The sequence below is a fragment of the Ictidomys tridecemlineatus genome, chromosome 5 (genome assembly GCF_052094955.1).
Source record: "Ictidomys tridecemlineatus isolate mIctTri1 chromosome 5, mIctTri1.hap1, whole genome shotgun sequence".
In the NCBI taxonomy this organism is placed as follows: Eukaryota; Metazoa; Chordata; class Mammalia; order Rodentia; family Sciuridae; genus Ictidomys; species Ictidomys tridecemlineatus.
The window spans coordinates 171260843-171277811 of NC_135481.1; the positions used below are offsets into that span (position 1 = coordinate 171260843).

At 39.8% G+C, this 16969-nt stretch overlaps 1 long non-coding RNA gene across 1 annotated transcript; it reads left to right on the plus strand.

Annotated features, from left to right (window-relative positions):
* Positions 1 to 917: 917 nt before the first annotated feature.
* Positions 918 to 11914, plus strand: LOC110597693 (uncharacterized). The gene is made up of 6 exons (XR_002483448.3): positions 918 to 1500; positions 4355 to 4474; positions 7632 to 8088; positions 8775 to 8842; positions 9328 to 11596; positions 11703 to 11914. It is a non-coding gene; the product is annotated as an uncharacterized LOC110597693 (long non-coding RNA).
* The last annotated feature ends 5055 nt before the right edge of the window (positions 11915 to 16969 follow it).

The window sequence follows — 16969 nt, forward strand, 5'->3', positions numbered from 1 at the left end:
ATCCCCTGCCCTTTTTATTTTTTTATTTTGAGGTAGGGTCTCATTAAGTTGCTAAGTTGCTAATACTGAATTTGAACTTGCAAATCCTCCTGCCTCAGCCTCTCAAGCTGCTGGAAGTATAGGCATGTGCCAACGTGTTTGGCTGTATATTGAACTTTTAAAAGAAACTGACAAACAATTCTCCAAAGTAGTGGCACCACCTGCACTCTCACCAGCAATATTCTAGTTGCTCTGCTTTCTCACCAACACTTGGCATGTCTAGTCCTTAATTTTAAGTACTCTCATCAGTTTGAGGTGATATTTGTGATATTAATTTTCATTTTATTGATGATACATCATGGTCAGTATTTTTTATTTGTTTTTTCTCACTCACGTATTTTTTTTTGTGAAAACTGTTTAAATCATTTGTCTATACTTTTGAGTTGAGAATATGCTTAACTTTAAATAGGTAATTTCATATAAGCATTTTCATCTTATCCTCCTAAAAGGTTGTTGACTTGATAACAATCCCTCATTACAGTCCGGCTGGGCAAAATAACCAGGAGGTGACAAGCAACTTGAAGGTTGAAGCGGGAACTCAGCGGGAACTCAAGGTAGCGGGCACCCAAGGTAGCGGGAGCCGCTTTATTGCGGAACAGCAGAGGTATATATACCTAACTGATTACACACAGCTTGACTCAATCAGCATCATCTAGATACAGCAGTCAGCCAATAAGGAATCCCCACCATCTAAATGGTTCCGCGGAATTGCCTCACAAACCACTCCTCCTGGCAAACTGCCAGGCGCCATCTTGACTTGATTTGTGGTCCCCAACAATTACAAATGAGGGTGCTGAGATTCAGAGAATGCTTCCCAGGTGGTTTGTGAAACATTGCACCTGGAGATCTCTTCTTTTCTGGTTCTCTCCTAGATCCTGCTTCCCTTCTTCATGGAAGGCTGGCAGGCTGAGAAGACAATAGACAATGGGGACCAGATCGTATACCTGAAGCTTCTACCTGGGGTGAGCCAGCACAGAACGGTAGCCACCTTGTTCCTTCCATCAGACCTTAGTGGAACTGCCACAGGTGCCCTGTACCAACCCACATGGCAGCCCTACTCAGACTAAGGTGGAAGATGCTTTTTGGCAACTGCAGCATGTCTCATATGGAATGGGAGGCAAACTGCTTCTAAATTCCTCAAACACAGCCTTCGGCACAACCCTGGGACCACATGACCACAGAATGATGGCGACGTATGTGGGTCAAAGAAATTATGAAATATTCAGAATGGGTGCCCAGCTTGACCACCCTCCTTACATGGAAGAGGAACACATGTCACTGTAGAGATACAGTGCTCACACCTGAAGTCTTTACAAAATGTCTGGGTCATTCAAACAAGAGAGCAGATCCCTAGATGATTCATGGGGTATCACTGCCCCATCCAACTCACTTTTCCCTGACCACCTATCACCTCATTCTCTGCGTCTCTTGACACAGGTGTTTGAACGCTGCAGGTAGAAGGTAACCCCTATTCTATCTTCTATCATCACCAATTAATTTTGCTTGGATTGGGTGGGGGATAAATGTTTATCCTCAGTTCTTGGGTCCTAATGAAAGAAAACTTAAAGTCAGACATGAAAAGTCAAGCAAGAGAATTTTATTATAGCACAGTAAGGCTCCAGCAGAGAGCACTCTCAAGAGAGAGCGAGTGGGGCATCTCTGGCTAGAGAACAGAATTTATCTTCTGAAATACATTGAGAAATCTATGGCATTAAGTCCTAACTCTGCAATGACACCAGCAGACCCTGTCAGGAGTTAGCCCCACGGATCGGTCATTCCTTCTTGATGCATTTCTTAATTTGTTCCTTTTGTTTCCACCTGTTTATTCTCAGGCTTTGTGCACCTGTTATTTTTCTACAAGTTGCTCCATTATTCATTTGCCTTGAAAGCAATTTAAAGAAAATCCATGACCCTTTTATGTTATTGGTTTGCATTTCGCTGCTAACTACCACCTAACAAATTCCCTTTTACTGGCCACCTACTACAGGCTCAGAATATCTGTGGTTATTTCTAGTTATATTATTTCATCACCATATATATTTTGCTCCTTTTAAAATTCCCCTGACTCGCATCTTATGACTTTTAAGAATTTCTACTTTAAAAGTTATAAGAATAGCCTATTAGGTTATTCTCTACAGAGTCTTGAAGAGATTTTGAATAGAGATTTTCAAAACAGAGATCCTCAGTGGAGGCTACTCTCCTAGGCTAAGGTGTGTTGCCTGGAAGAAAAGGTTACACCCATTTGGAAATCATGAGTGCTCCACCAGCATACTGAAGAAGAGTCCTCACCCCTCTTGTTGGGCTTGGAGAGATGATTCCAGGGGAATTCCAGGCTGTAGCCTAGGAAACTACTACTGCTGTGTCCTTTCTTCTGGATTGTGGAATGTCCTGGGTCTAAAATGTCCTCATCTATAAATGGTGTGTGGAGGGAGGCAGAGGAAGAGAAGGGGGCAGAGAACCCCAGGCCAGGGTTGATGTGGGCATCAAATGTAAAACTAAGAAGAGCTCCACCACATGACGCCCGCTGCCTGTCTCAAGCTATGTGTGTTCCATTGTGTTTGCTGATACAGGAGCAACTAATGCTGTGGCAGGGTGAGGGGATCTTCAGGGACTCCTCAGATGGATCCCTCATCAGCCACCTCCTGTGTCTGTGTTCAGTGGAGATATAATAAACCAAATTATGTTTGTTTTATTCACCTTAAAATTTTAAGAACAAGGAATAACATGATGATATAAAATTCACAAAATGTAACTGTACAGAGCAGTGAATTTTTCTGTAGTCCATCACCCAGATGAAGATCTAGAACATTTGCAGCACCCCAGAAGCTGCCTCCAAATCCCAGTCAATATTCTGCAAAGGTAATCACTATTCTGTCTTCTATCCTCATCAATTAATTTTGCTTGGATTTGAACCATGTATTCGAACTTCACATACATGGAAATATGAAGCAAGCATTGGCTTTTTTTTTAAACTAAACATTTATCCATCTTGTTACATGGAGCAGTAGTGTGTTCTAACAGTATGTGATGGTATGTGGTACGAATATATTCCAATTTGTTTATTTAGTGTATTTTTTGGAAGGGGGTACTGGGGATTTAACCCAGGGGCATTAACCACTGAGCCACATCTCCAACCCCTAACCCCTTGTTTTTGAGACAGGTCTCACTAAGTTGCTTAGGGCCTTGTCAAGTAGCTGAGGCTGGTTTTGAACTTTTGATCCTCCTCCCTCAGCCTCCAGAGTTGCTGGGATTATGGGCTTGTGCTACCTGCTTGGCTAGTCTATTATTGATTGGTACTTGGGTTGTTTTTTGTTTGAATTATCACACACAATTCTGCTGTAGAAATTTTTGTAGATGCCATTTGGTGAAAATCATCACTCATTTCTGTTGGCCAGGCAGCCAGGAATCATAGGGCAGTTATTCTTAAGTTTATAAAAAAGCTATAATACAATTTTTGAACTGTTTACTCCAATTTTTACTCTTAATGGAAATATATGACAATTCCAATTGCCTTACATCCTTGCCACTTTTTAGTATTTCCATACTTTTTATATTAGTTATTCTAATATTGTGCTGGGTATGCATTGTAGTTTTAATTTGAATTCCTTGTAAGATTTTTAAAAATGCTTGCTAAATTATGACTTTAAAAATTCATAATAAAACAAAATCACTGAATTCATAATAAAACAAAATAACTGAATTCATTTTGTTGTTTTTAAAATTTCACTCTCTTGGATTTGTAAAGCACCGCTTGATGGATTGAATGAGATCATGTATTACTAAGGTTTGCAAAAACATTGCAATTAAAGTAATGGACTCCAGTAGTCATTAGCATTTCCATTACTAAGGGACCCTTTCAAAATCTTCATTCTAGATCTTTTTTTTTTTTTGAAACCTCATGGGATTTGTTTTCCTACCATCTATGCTAAGGATAAAGTTACTCTTTTCACACTTAAGAAATATATATATATTCTTAAAAGCTCAACATGGCAAGAAGGATTGGAATTGAATGACGCAACTGACTCTTGCTAAAGCGGAAATCTTTATCTGATTTTAGTAAATCTCATATTTGATTTTGGAATAATCATCTGACATGTATGAGGGGGATGATCCTTTGTCTTGAACAGTATTTTACTTGTTTTATGAATTTGTGTTTTATGAATTTAAGTGATTTTTAAATTCTTTCCGAAAAGGGACTATGTCTGGATATGAATGCTCTGACTAACTACGAGGGCAAAGCCTGGCTTATGGTAGGAACTCAATAAAACTTTGTTAAATAAATGAATCAAAACTGTTCTTTTTCATGTACATTCAGTGCTCAGTGCCAAGTTCTGCAAATGATGAACAACCCTGAAATATTTGTGAAAGCAAAGAAGAAAAGCTGGAAAGAAAGAAGATTGAATGAGTCGAAGAGAAGGAAGGATAATTAGTACTGGTAAGCTTCCATTTATATATGCAAGATCCTTTTAATCTTCATTTTCATAATTCACACTCTCCACGATATATACCCAGGTATCCAAGGACATCCCACAGATCCTTCAACTCAACAGGTACAAAACTGAGTTCATTGCATACCTTTATCTATATCTTTAAGAGACTCTCTTAAATCCTATTAATTAATACTGCCACAAGCCAACACTGTCCCCCAAGCCAGAAAATTAAGAGAAATCTTCAACTCTTCTCTCTTCCTTATCAACCTATTCACTAATAAATTAGTTCATTCAAAAATATTTATTGAGAGTCTTCTGTTCACCTGACTTTGTTCTTGGACTTGAGGACATACACTGTGGGTTCACTTCACCTTGAGAAGCACTTCTATTATTCAAGAACTTGACTATTAGAATCTTGATTTCCTAGGCAGCAACCTATCATTGGAGACATGTTCCAGGCTTGAGAACAAAGGCTAGAAACTTCATTGCACAGCTTCATTTTCCATTCAGAGAGGATGAGTCAAGGATGACTCATCTGATAACCATTTCTATTGAATTGCTATGTCTAGCTGAGAGAAATGTCTCCATTCACAAAATCCTTCCCTTTTGTTTCCTACCACCTCGGTAGAGAGACAGCATATACTTAATCAGATTTCTCAAGGGTGCGAGGACTCAAAACTCAATTAGGGATACAGTTTGGGGTGGATCGAGAGGATCTGTGATGCCTGGGAAAAGGTCATTTTTATAGATGCATGAAGTCCTGGAACACACTGACCCAGACGAAGAATGGGAGAATGTAGCTCAGACCCAGAACTCACTTTCCGGCAATTTTAATATCAACCCCTAGACAATGGGGATGATAACAGAATGGGAGATTGCAAAAGCGTTCAATTTTATGGTCATTTGATGAATGGTTATGATGGATGTGGCAAATACAGGCACTCCCTGGGTTATAAACATCTGGCTCTCCAAAGAGTTATACGTGAATCATTTAGTTTTGATTCTCCCCCAATCCATACTTTGTTTTTGTGACCACTCTGAAATCCCCTTCACACTCTGGTCTGGTCCCCTCCCCTGCAGCTCTAGACAGCAATCAAGAGGAAAGCTAGCATAAATATTTGCCTGACCTGATATTATTTCTAAAAACAGTCCCTTGATGCTGCTTTCTTTTCACTTATGGTTAGTGAATTTTACATCAAACAATACATTTCACATTTATGAATTCATCTTTCAACATGCCTTCTTCGTCCTTATTCTCTTATGCTTCTTCCTCTCTAGCTTTTTCCTCCCACTCCCTGTGGCCTAAATGTGAGCCAAAACAACCTTAATCAAGGTTGAGATGAGTAATTCTTGGGCTGTGCTTCAAGAAAATTGCAAGTGTTTCATAATACCTATTGGTATCCAGAGACTATAAAATTCCTCATCAACTTTTTTTCTTCCTCTAATAAGTTTTCTTGTCGACTGTCAATAGTCAGGACCAAACTAAAAACCTTAATCACATTCAATATTAGCATCTGGTACCCTGTTTATGAATATCAAAAGAATATGACTTTATATCTTTATTGTGGAGGTGCCATATTTCAAGCACCCTGAGTGATAAAGGCTTTTACGGAGACACAACTGTCATTAAGGATGTTACAAATCAGAAAAATTTCAGTGAAAGTTTCTGAACATCAAACCTGAAACATTCTTTTGGAGGAGGCCAGTCTGCAAACTGAGACTTCCAGATTTGAAAATTTCATTGCTTTCTGGGTCTATAAGGCTGGGTTTCTTTCTCACATAAGGCAAGGTTATATACTGTTGTGATTTGGATTTTAAAGGTCCCTCAAAGGTCTATATGTTAAAGACTTGGTCATCAGCCTTGCACTATTGGGAGGTGGTGAAACCTTTAAGAAGTGGGTCCTAGTGGGAGGTATTCAGGTTTTGGAGACTGTGCCCTTAAAAGGGGATTATGGGATCCTGGCTCCTTTCTCACTCTTTCTTGCTTCCTGCCAAGAGATGAGTGGTTTTGCTTCACTCCACACTCTTGTCATGATATGCTGACTCAACAAAGACCAAAAGCAACAAGGCCAACTTATCATGGACTGTAACCTCCAAAATTTTGAGCCAATCAACCTTTTATCTTTTTAAGCTTATTATATCAGGCATTTCGTAATAGTGATAGAAAGTTGATCAACATATGTATCCATTTCAGAGCATATTGGAAAACACAGCCAAGGTACCTCTCCTGAACTTCTGGACCAAGGTTTTAATTCTTCTGATCTAACCAACTTTTATAATCACTCATTGATCTTAATTTTTCTCTTAGTTCACAACCAAATGATATCATTTACTTATAAGAACCATCTTTCTGTAATCCTATATAGTGACTCTTGTTTTTTCCTCCTTTATTTTCTATTTTCAGTAGGAATTGTAGGCATCCAAGTAGATATTACATTATCTCTATTACTGATTAAATAATTGAAGCTTATAGCATTTAAATAACTGGTCTCTTAGATAACAAATACTGGAGCAAGATTTTATCTTAGTCCTCTGACTCAAAGCCTGAGCTCTTAACCGTCATGGTGACAACCTCTCCAACAAGGAAAGAGAACAGTAACAAGATAATAGCATGTGTTTTATAGGGATTAAATAAAGTAGTCTTAGATTCAGCATCTGCCACAGAGTAAGATGTAACAAATATTAGTGATAGTAATGATAATGAACATGATAGAGATACTGATGAAAAATGAATACGAAAGATTAGGTAAAAGAAAAGGAGGGTAAGGAGGAAGAGAACCATCAAACTGCACCTGTCTGCCTCTTTGAATAATGATCCCAGGTGCTTATTATGGAAAAGTGGTAGTTATTATGGTGGGAATGAGCAGAGTTAAGAGGTGATTTAGGGAAATGTACTATAATGTGGAGAAAAGATCAGCCTATATGGAATTTGAGGAGGGGTCTGATTTTTGAGTTTGAGGTGTCACATTGCTCACATCCTTGTTTCTAATAGACATGCCAAACGATATTTAATCCACTAGGACTCTGAAAGTCAGGCTGGTCTTACGTTCATTACTTACCCTGGAGTGAATACAGAGGCTGGTGAGATGTGAAAGTGGGAGGTGTAGGAGAGACTTGGGAAACAGTGCTCTGATATTGATATCCAGTCTTCTCTTCATCCAGATCCTAATTTCAGACAGGCCTGATGCCAACTCACCATATATTCTAAATGCTATGCATTTGATCGCAAGTATTAGGATGTATGAGGAGACGACCTCCATTGTCTGAGGCATTTCCATGGAAAGGATGGAGCTGGAGTTTAGCAAAAAACCAACCTAGCCATCAGAAGACAACCAGTCAAATGTGCTGAGCTCAGAATTGGGCCAGGTTTTGGATATTACACCAGAAGCCTCCTATGTATGAAGAATGCACATCTAAGCCTAAAGCAAAGGTCACCTTGTTCACATTTGCCTGTGAAGAACAGAGAAAGAGATCCGCCATGTGAGCAGAAGAGATGGCCAGCAAAGGAGACCTGGAATGCAAGGATTCTGAACTACAAGGAGAGATGGTCTAATCCTATCTTCAGCTTGAACAGTCGGATTAGTAACTCTACCTTTGATCACAAAGAGACACTAGTAAGGTGGGTGGGCAAACCCCAGCCAGAAGAGAATAAAAAAGGAGGTATTTCCCTCCTCCACAATATATACATCTTGGTAGTTCTAATTCCTCGTTTATAAAATGGAATTTTATTTAACAAATGCTTATATAGTTGTTACGGTTTGAATACAAGGTGTCTCCAAAAAGCTCATATTTCTAATGCAGGAATAGTCATAAGAGCTGTACCCTAATCCGCTAATTAAGAATCGGTTGAAAGAATGACTGTGGTGGGCGGTAACCGTAGGCAGGTGGGTTTTGGCTGGAGGAGGTGGGTCATTGAGGATATGACTTTGGGGATTCTATCTTGTCCACCTGCCCTCTCTTGGACATGAGCTTTAGGGGGCCAGGACAGGACATTATGGTTTGGATATGAGGTGTCCCCACAAAGCGTCTTTGTCAAAGCAGGGATGTTCAGAGGTGAAATGAGTAAATTATGACAGCTATGACCTAATCAGCAGATTAGTCCATCGATGGATTAATAATTTGAAAAGACTACTATCCTGGGTGGTAACTGTAGGCAGGTGGGTTGTGACTGAAGGACATGGGTTACTGAAGGTGTACCCTTGGGGATTATATCTTACTCCCCTGGCTTCTCCTTCCCTTTCTCTATTTCCTGGCTACCATGACGTGTTCAGCTTTCCTCTGCCATGATGTTCTGTTTCCTGTCAGGCCCAAAGCAATGGAGCCAGCTGATCGTGGACTGAACCTATGAAACCACGAGTTGTTCTGACTGTCAGGTATTTTGTCATAGTGATGAAAGCTAACTCACACAATATTCCTAAACTCAACTCTACATGTTTTACCAACATTGACTCAGTTCATCTTCATTCAGCCACGAGGTAGAGATTATTATCTTAACTTTGCAGATGAGGAACCTGAAGCACAGTTAAAGTAACTTGACCAAGGTCATAGTCACCAGGTCCTAAATCAATATATATATATAGTATACTATAGATATGCACACACATATATTTATAATGAAGGGAAGTTCTTAGACCTTTAAAAGATCCCTATGCTGAACGTAAATTCAGCTACAGGATTTTCTTGGTAAAATGTCTGATTTTGTTACCTCTGCTTTTTCATCAACCCACTTGTCTAATACATACTTGACTAGCTGTGTAACAGTGTGTTCACAAAACACAAATGAGTCAAACGACCTCTTTTCATTTTCCTCCCTAAACCTTGGCACAGACATTCCTTAATAACACGTTTCCTCCACTAGGCTTTCTGTGGCTGTTTGGACCCCAGCTGACATGGGTGGAGCTAGATACTCTACCACCTGCCTTCACTTCCTGTCCAGCCTTCTGCCCACCTGCCAGGCCATGACCACACAGAAGCTCAGAGAAGAAGGAGATTTGTGTGGAATGAAGACATCTTCCTGGTCTCCTCTGAGGAAGCTGGGTTTCGGTTGGGTTTTGATATATGGGTAAGATTCAGGAAAGTACAGAGAGGTTATCCCTAATTTTGGAGCTGTAAGGAAGGACACAGTGGCAACAAGTCCAAAGAAATAGAAAACAATTTATGTAGATCTAGGAAGGAAAATATGGCCCTGAGGGAAGGATGGGAGCAAACTAAAGTCCCTAGGCAAACTGTGACCTTATCATGACCAGGAGATCAGGGAGAAAGCTATTCACTCTTCCTCCCAGAATGAGACGAGACATGATAGAGAGGAGCAGGCCTATTTGGGGTCCCAGAGTCCCTGTTCAAGCATTGTCAATCTTCTTTATACCATAGATTCCTTTGGCAGTCTGATGAAGCTGACTGACTCTATTTCAGGATGATGCTGACATAAGGTGGGATAGAAACACGAAGGAAACCAATTATGTCAAAATGGAGTCATCAAAAAATTTTTGAAGTGTTTGCTTTGTGTTAACCCATTAAATGAGTGCTTTTCAAGCTGTTGGTAGGGAAGATGCAATTTATTTTTCCAATTCATCTTGGAATAACAACTTTTATAAAATAAAAACATGAAATAAAAGAATATAAGCCAGGTTCAGTGGCACACTCCTGTAATCCCAGGGGTTCGGGAGGCTAAGGCAGAAGGATCACAAGTTCAAAGCCAGCCTCAGCAAAAGTGAGGCACTAAGTATATCAGTGAGACCCTGTCTCTAAATAAAATACAAAATAGGGCTGGGGATGTGACTCAGTGGCCGACTGTCCCTGAGTTCAATCCCTGGTACCAAAAAAAAAAAAAAAAGAGAGAGAATATAAAATACAAATACAAATTTTTTATTATTTGATTCAAAGGACATTAAATTATTCTGTCAAATAATTATAAAAGTCTCTAGATACTAACTTTTAATTCCTGTACTTACCTTGCCATGTACCTATATTAATTCATAGACAGGCACCTGTCATGCTCTGAGTGACTCTGAGTAAATATAAGAGTCTAATAATGAGCCTAGTTTTGAAGTCATAAATACATAAACAATCTACCACTGGCATGTGATATGAAAATACCTATGGATTCTGTAGGTGACAGAGTCACAGTTACTGCTAGTTTCATTAGAGCTTGTTGACTACTTTCATACTGGATGGAAATAACTAAATTTCAACCAGGTGTCCATGAACATGAAAATGTGCTTCTTTCTTGTCCCAGGCCACAGACTTCCTAAGTATCATTTCCAGGCTCACTTGGAGCGCCAGATCATGTCCTTTCACCTCTTACAATGGCAGCTTTCAGTGATTGAGTTCTGTGAATCATTCCAGTGAATTGTTGGGCCTGAGAGGGTCATGGGAACCCCCAAATTTAAAGTCAATTATTCAGAAATGGCCTGGGACCCTGAAGTGCAGCTGGCATCCAAAGCAAGGCCAGTCTTATAAAGGACTTCGTCCTTCACCTGTGGGGTCTGTGTTGACTCCAAGTACTTAATGTCTACACTGAATTATAGAACACCCAGTTGGTGTCAGAACAGTTGGGTGCAAATGGAACAAAACCTTTTTCCTTCCTATCTCTGGTGTGTCAGTGGACTTGGAGCCTAGGCCAAGGCCACCATCTTTCAGCTCCCTCTAACTGAGTGCAGGCCTTGGTCTCCACTGTTGTGATCCCCAAGACCAGGGACATTGGTAAAGCCAACCGATTCCTCAGCTTCCACTCTGCATTTCTGGCCCTGGAAAGCATACAACACTATGTGGAAGACATGACCATGGTAGGGTTCAGATCTGAGGTGTGCCCCAAGGGTCATGTGAGAGACAATTCAAGAAATCTTACAGGTGAAATGGTTGGGTTATGAGATCCTGAACCTAATCAGGACATCAATCCCCTGATAGGGATTAACTGGGTGGTAACTATAGGCAGGGAGGGTGTGGCTGAAGGAGGGAGGGCATGGGGCATGTGCCTTTGGGGTATACATTTTGTCCCTGATGAGGATTCCCCGCCCTTCTCTGTGTCCCACCTTCCTGGTGCAATGTTCTGAGCTGCTTTCCTCTGCTGTGCCCTGTTACCAAGAAACAATGGAGTTGGCCATCTATGAATGCAGACCTCTGAAACCGTGAGTGCATAAACTTTTTTCCCCTCCAAAATTTTTTTCAGTTTTTTTTTTGTTGTTGTTGCAGTGATGAAAAACTGACTAAAATACCATCTCCCCTATTGTGCAGACCAGGATGACTCAGGAAGTAATCCTGAGGCTCAGAGAGGAAAAGTCTCACGGTCGCCGAAGTTAATAAGTGGCAAATCCTGCTGTCTCCATACCTGTGTTCCTCCACTGCACAACATCACCCCCCAAAATAAAATCTTTCGCTTCTCCCATTGTCTATGACTCCTGTTCCCTCAACTTCACACAGGAACCAAACGTATCCTTCCATACCCCACCCACCCTTTCAATAAATATTTATCAAATTGTATTTGATTATACATCTTTTTATCTAAGAACCAAAGTCCCTGAAGAGCAAAAGCAAAACAGACCAATGAGAGGCAAACTTTGCTTTGCTCTTTGGACCCTGAAGCATTTGTTACTTTTCCTACTGAACTTATTAGCTAAGGTCAAATCTTGTTAGCTTTGAAAATTCCACATTGGCCTCCAAGGGCCAAGGAGATGACCTCAGGCTGCTGGGATCATAATTCTAATTCCAAGAGAGGAAAATAGCTTCTCTTTGCTGATTGCTGGGGGTTTTGCTCTCAAACTTGTTTGGATCCGTTTCCCTGGGTCCAGAGTGCAAGACGGCCGTCTTCCAGCCATCAAGGAAATTAAACCCATAAATCATTTAATTGCCCTCCCTCCATCCCCCTCAAAACACATAAGAATCTATCAATAATTAGTCCAAGGAAGAAGAGCTGGTCTCCCACCATCTGATCGATTCGAAGCCAAACTTCCTACAGCTTACCTCTCATTTTCTGTCTCCATTATCAGCTTCTCATAGAACATGACTAAGCTCAGCACATTTCCTATTAAAGAGATTTAAATAGCTCACTCTTCAACAGATTTAATTACATTCTTCCCTTTCCTTATACAAGTCATTTTAAAATAGTCTACAGCAAAAGTAGATACCTCAATATTGGAAATCACGTCTCAGGGCACAAGAGGAGAATCTGGTTTGTAGAAGGGACCCTTCTACTCCTTACTCCCTTTTATTGACTCTAGAAGAGCCTATTTGATTCTCTGTGAAGGTCCGTTAATGTATTAAATCTTTTTTTTGTTTTCTCAGTACTGAGAATTGAATCCAAGATTGCGTAGTCACTGAATCACATGCCCAGCCCCTTGTTAATTTTTTATTTTGAGACAGTGTCTCACTAAGTTGCTTAGGGTCTTGCTAAGTTACTAAGGCAGGCCTTGAACTTGCTATCCTCCTACCTCAGCCTTCTGAGCCTTTTTTTTTAAGTTGTCAATTCTCTCTCTCTCTCTCTCTTTTTTTTTTTTTTAATTTTGGTAAAATATGTATCACATAAAATTTACCTTCTAAACCATTTTTAAGTATACAATTTTGTAGCATTAATTATAAATATAATATTATGTAGTCATCACCACTATTTCTAAATATTTTCTTCACCACAAGCAGAAACTCTGAATTCATTAAATAATAATTCCCTATCTTCTGCCCCTGAGCCCCTAATAACTTCTAATCATTTCCTTTCATATGAATTTGTCTATTCTAGATACTTCATATAAATGGGGGCATACAATATTTTCTCTAGTGTCTGGCTTATTTTGCTTTGTACATTTTCAAAATTCATGTATTTTGTAACAAGTATCAGAATTTTGTTCCTTTCATACCTAAATAATATTCCATTGTATCATATATCACATTTTTTAATTTGTTCATCTATTGATAACACTTGGGTTGATTCTGCTTTGGGGCCATTGTAAATAATGCTGTTTAAAATATTTGCATGCAAATATTTTTTGGAGTCCCTGTTTTCAATTATTTGGACTATATATTTAGAAGTGGAATTCATATATCCTTTAAAAAATAAGAGTTGGGCCTGCTTGGATCTGTGCCCACCCTGCTGTAAGATCTTCATGTTTCTGTGACTGTGAATCCTTCCTCCTTGTATTTCTCTCTTCCTCCCCATTTTTTCCCTAGAGTTGACCATTATTTCCTTTTGGTCCATGTTCTTCCAAAAATTTTTTCGATGCATCACCAATTTTATGACCATATAGAAAACATATGGTATTTTCTATCTGTTTTAATAGAAATACTAACTTATTTTAAAAATTGTATTAACATGGGCAGGGGTTGTAGCTCAGTGGTACAGTGCTTGCCTAGTATGTGTGAGGCATTGGGTTCGAATCTGAATACCACACATAAAATAAATACATAAAATAAAGGTTTATCAACAACTAAAAACAAAGTTATATTCACTCAACAATATGACATTGCATACTTCCTAGGCCAGTAGGTATAAATCTGTCATTCAAAACTTCTGTGTGGTATTCGATGTCACAGATGGATATGATCTATTTGGGGATGTCCCTATTGATAGATATTTAGGTTGTATTTTCATGACAGTTTGGGTGCTATAATAGACATGCTAGTGTTTTCCCATTTGCTAGGGTCTCTTGGATTGGTACCAAGAAGTGGAGTTGCTGGGTCACATGACGACTGTTTTGAATTTTTAAAGCTACTGCCATGAATTCCTCCACAGGCCAGTGATGGATTCAGAATTCCATCGGTTGCATCTGGGAAAAGTCACTTACCCACACCCCCACTGGCAATGATGCTATGGTAGAGGTTGTCAGCTGTTCACTAAGAAATCCTGCTCTTTTTCTCTGGTCTAGAATTGTTGCCAACAGGCAGTCCCCTAATTAAGAACTGCATTTCCCAGCCTCTCTGACTTTGCCTTTAGATGAATTCATGTTACTGGAGCTTCAAGAATATTGGACAGAAGTAATGATCTGGGCAATATAAACCTTGGGCACAATCCCTCCTCTGAAAGGAGGTAGAAGAAAAGCTAGTGGAGAGCTCCATGGCCCACAGGGGATGTGGAGCCTCAAGAGGGAATCAGCCTCAGTCCCCAAAAAGGGGAAGAGCACCCCTCACCATCATTGCTGATTGATCTTCAACTAAAGAGAAAATTAAATCACTGAGATTTTGAGGTTTATCTATTAACAACAGCTAACATTACCTTACTAAAATCCCATCTCACTTTAGAATTTTTACCAGTTGGATGGGTAAATATTGTCAGGTTTCATTTGTATTTTCTATTTGGTCATATTTTCATATATTTATTTGTCATAGGTACTTTATATATGACCTCTTGATATGTAATAGTAAGACAGTTGTTCTAACCATTTAAAGACTAATATTTGGCCCTTAGTCCCATTATATTAAGTGATAAGGCAAATTCTTGTTTGTCTGGTTCCAAAGTCATTCAAGGTTGAGTATGGGTGGGATTTGGGGAGAAGAGAACTATTCATTCACCTCAACAGGGAATTAATTTTCAGACTTTTTTTTTTGCCATGGAATCCTGTCTTCAAAAGGACATTCTGTATGGAATCTTACTAATACTGATGATGATGTTGATAACAGTGGTGCTGATGATGGGGATGTGGATGAGATGATGATGATAAGCATCAGAGCTAAGGTCCTTTGCTGGTGGGAGACCAAAAAGTTCTTATTACCAACTTTATGTTCATTCATTTATTCATTTATGCAAAAAATATTTATTGAACATTCTAGACACTTGAGGAACAACAATAAAATAAAAATTTCTGTTCCCATAAAGGACTTCATCGTACAACTCCAGAGGGTGCCATTCACCTTGTATTGAATGGTACCTCCTAAAGCTGAAAGTATGGTAACACTGGACTCTGGAATTTATACTCTAGGGGAGATGACATAATAATTGGGTGGACAAATAAATGTAGAGTATCATATTTGGTGCTCTATCAGTGCTACGAGAATAACATAAAGTAGGGCAAGGAGTGTGGAGAGAGTCTTCCTATTTGTTGGGGGTATGAAAACCTAATGAAGAGTGGAAATGTGAGGGTTTCTGAGAATGCCTTACATTATCTGCTGGACAGAAGCTTTCCTGGGCTCCCACCAGCATTAATTGTAATCAAAGTAAAGATTCCAAAACTTGGCTGAAATTAAAATCACCTGGATTTTTAAAAACAAATTATTAATTTCTGTGTGCCTCCCCAGACTCTGATTTAAACAACTCAGAGAGTCGTCTGGATAGTAGGAGTTCTTAAGTCTTCCCTCTCTCCCCTTCTGAAAGATCTTTCGAGTAGAGAACAAGAGCTGGGTTTAAACTCATCCTGGATGTGGTCATTTCTCTTGGCTTGCTTTCTTTTCATCCCTAAACAGGAACAGAATCACAGAGGGGTTTGTAGACAGGTTGACATGCTGTAGCTGCAACACCTGGTTTTTGTGGTGACCAACTGTCCTAGGTCACTAATCACTTGACAAGTCCTAGATTGGAGCAGAATTCTCCAAAAGCTCCGTTTGCAGGTGACAAGTTCCCCTCTCACTCTCATTGACTTGCACCCCCCTACCATCTGCTTACATGTAAGATTGACATGTTTTTCTCTTCCATGTTTTGACAGGGGCTCTTTCCAATAGAAAGTATTAAAGAGTTTGTCCCAGTTATCTTTTACAAGACCATATTCTAGCTCTGCAACTTATTAGATGCATGGTCTTGAGAAGGCTATTAAACCCCTCTACCTTGACTCCCTCACTCATCAATGGGAAAAAAAAATCCACCATGAAGGGCTAAAGAAAGCATGCAGCAGAGTGTCTGCCACATAGACTTCACAAATAGTAATCCTCCTTCTCCACACTAACCCTGAAGCAATTATTGGGAGCAGTGCATAGAATTCTCCAGAAATTCCCAGTGAGAAAGGTCGGTGACTCTCCAGGCCTCCCTGATTTCTCATCCCACCCAAAGCCCCTCTATTCGTGGATAGACGCCATGTTGTTCTACTCTGGTTTGCCTCCAGGTTCACCCAGGACTGGCTTGGTCCTGTGGACTGTGATCAGTAGGGCCACACAGTGTGAGTAGGGCTGCTTCCACAGCAAATGGAAGGAGGCAGATTTTTTAATTCCCATGAGGGGATTTGAAAGATCGAGTATAATTAATGCTTTATAATTCAAATATAATTTTCTTCATTGATCCCAGAGGAAAAAATCATGCCCTCCCCCCCATCAGACAGCTTGTGTGGCTGTTAATAGTTGTGGAGACACATCATTTTCTGAAAATGGGCACCATTCTATATCCTATCCCACGTATACTTCTTACAATCCAACATTAATACACCTCTCATTAAGTGGTGGGTATCTATGTCTCCTCCCCTTGAACCTGGGTGGAGTTTTGTGACTACCCAGTCAGTACAGCACAGTAGAAGCAAATCTCTGACTTCTGGGGATAGACCATAAAAATTCTGTGCACATGTGTCTGGTTCTCTTTGGACATTCACACTCAAAAT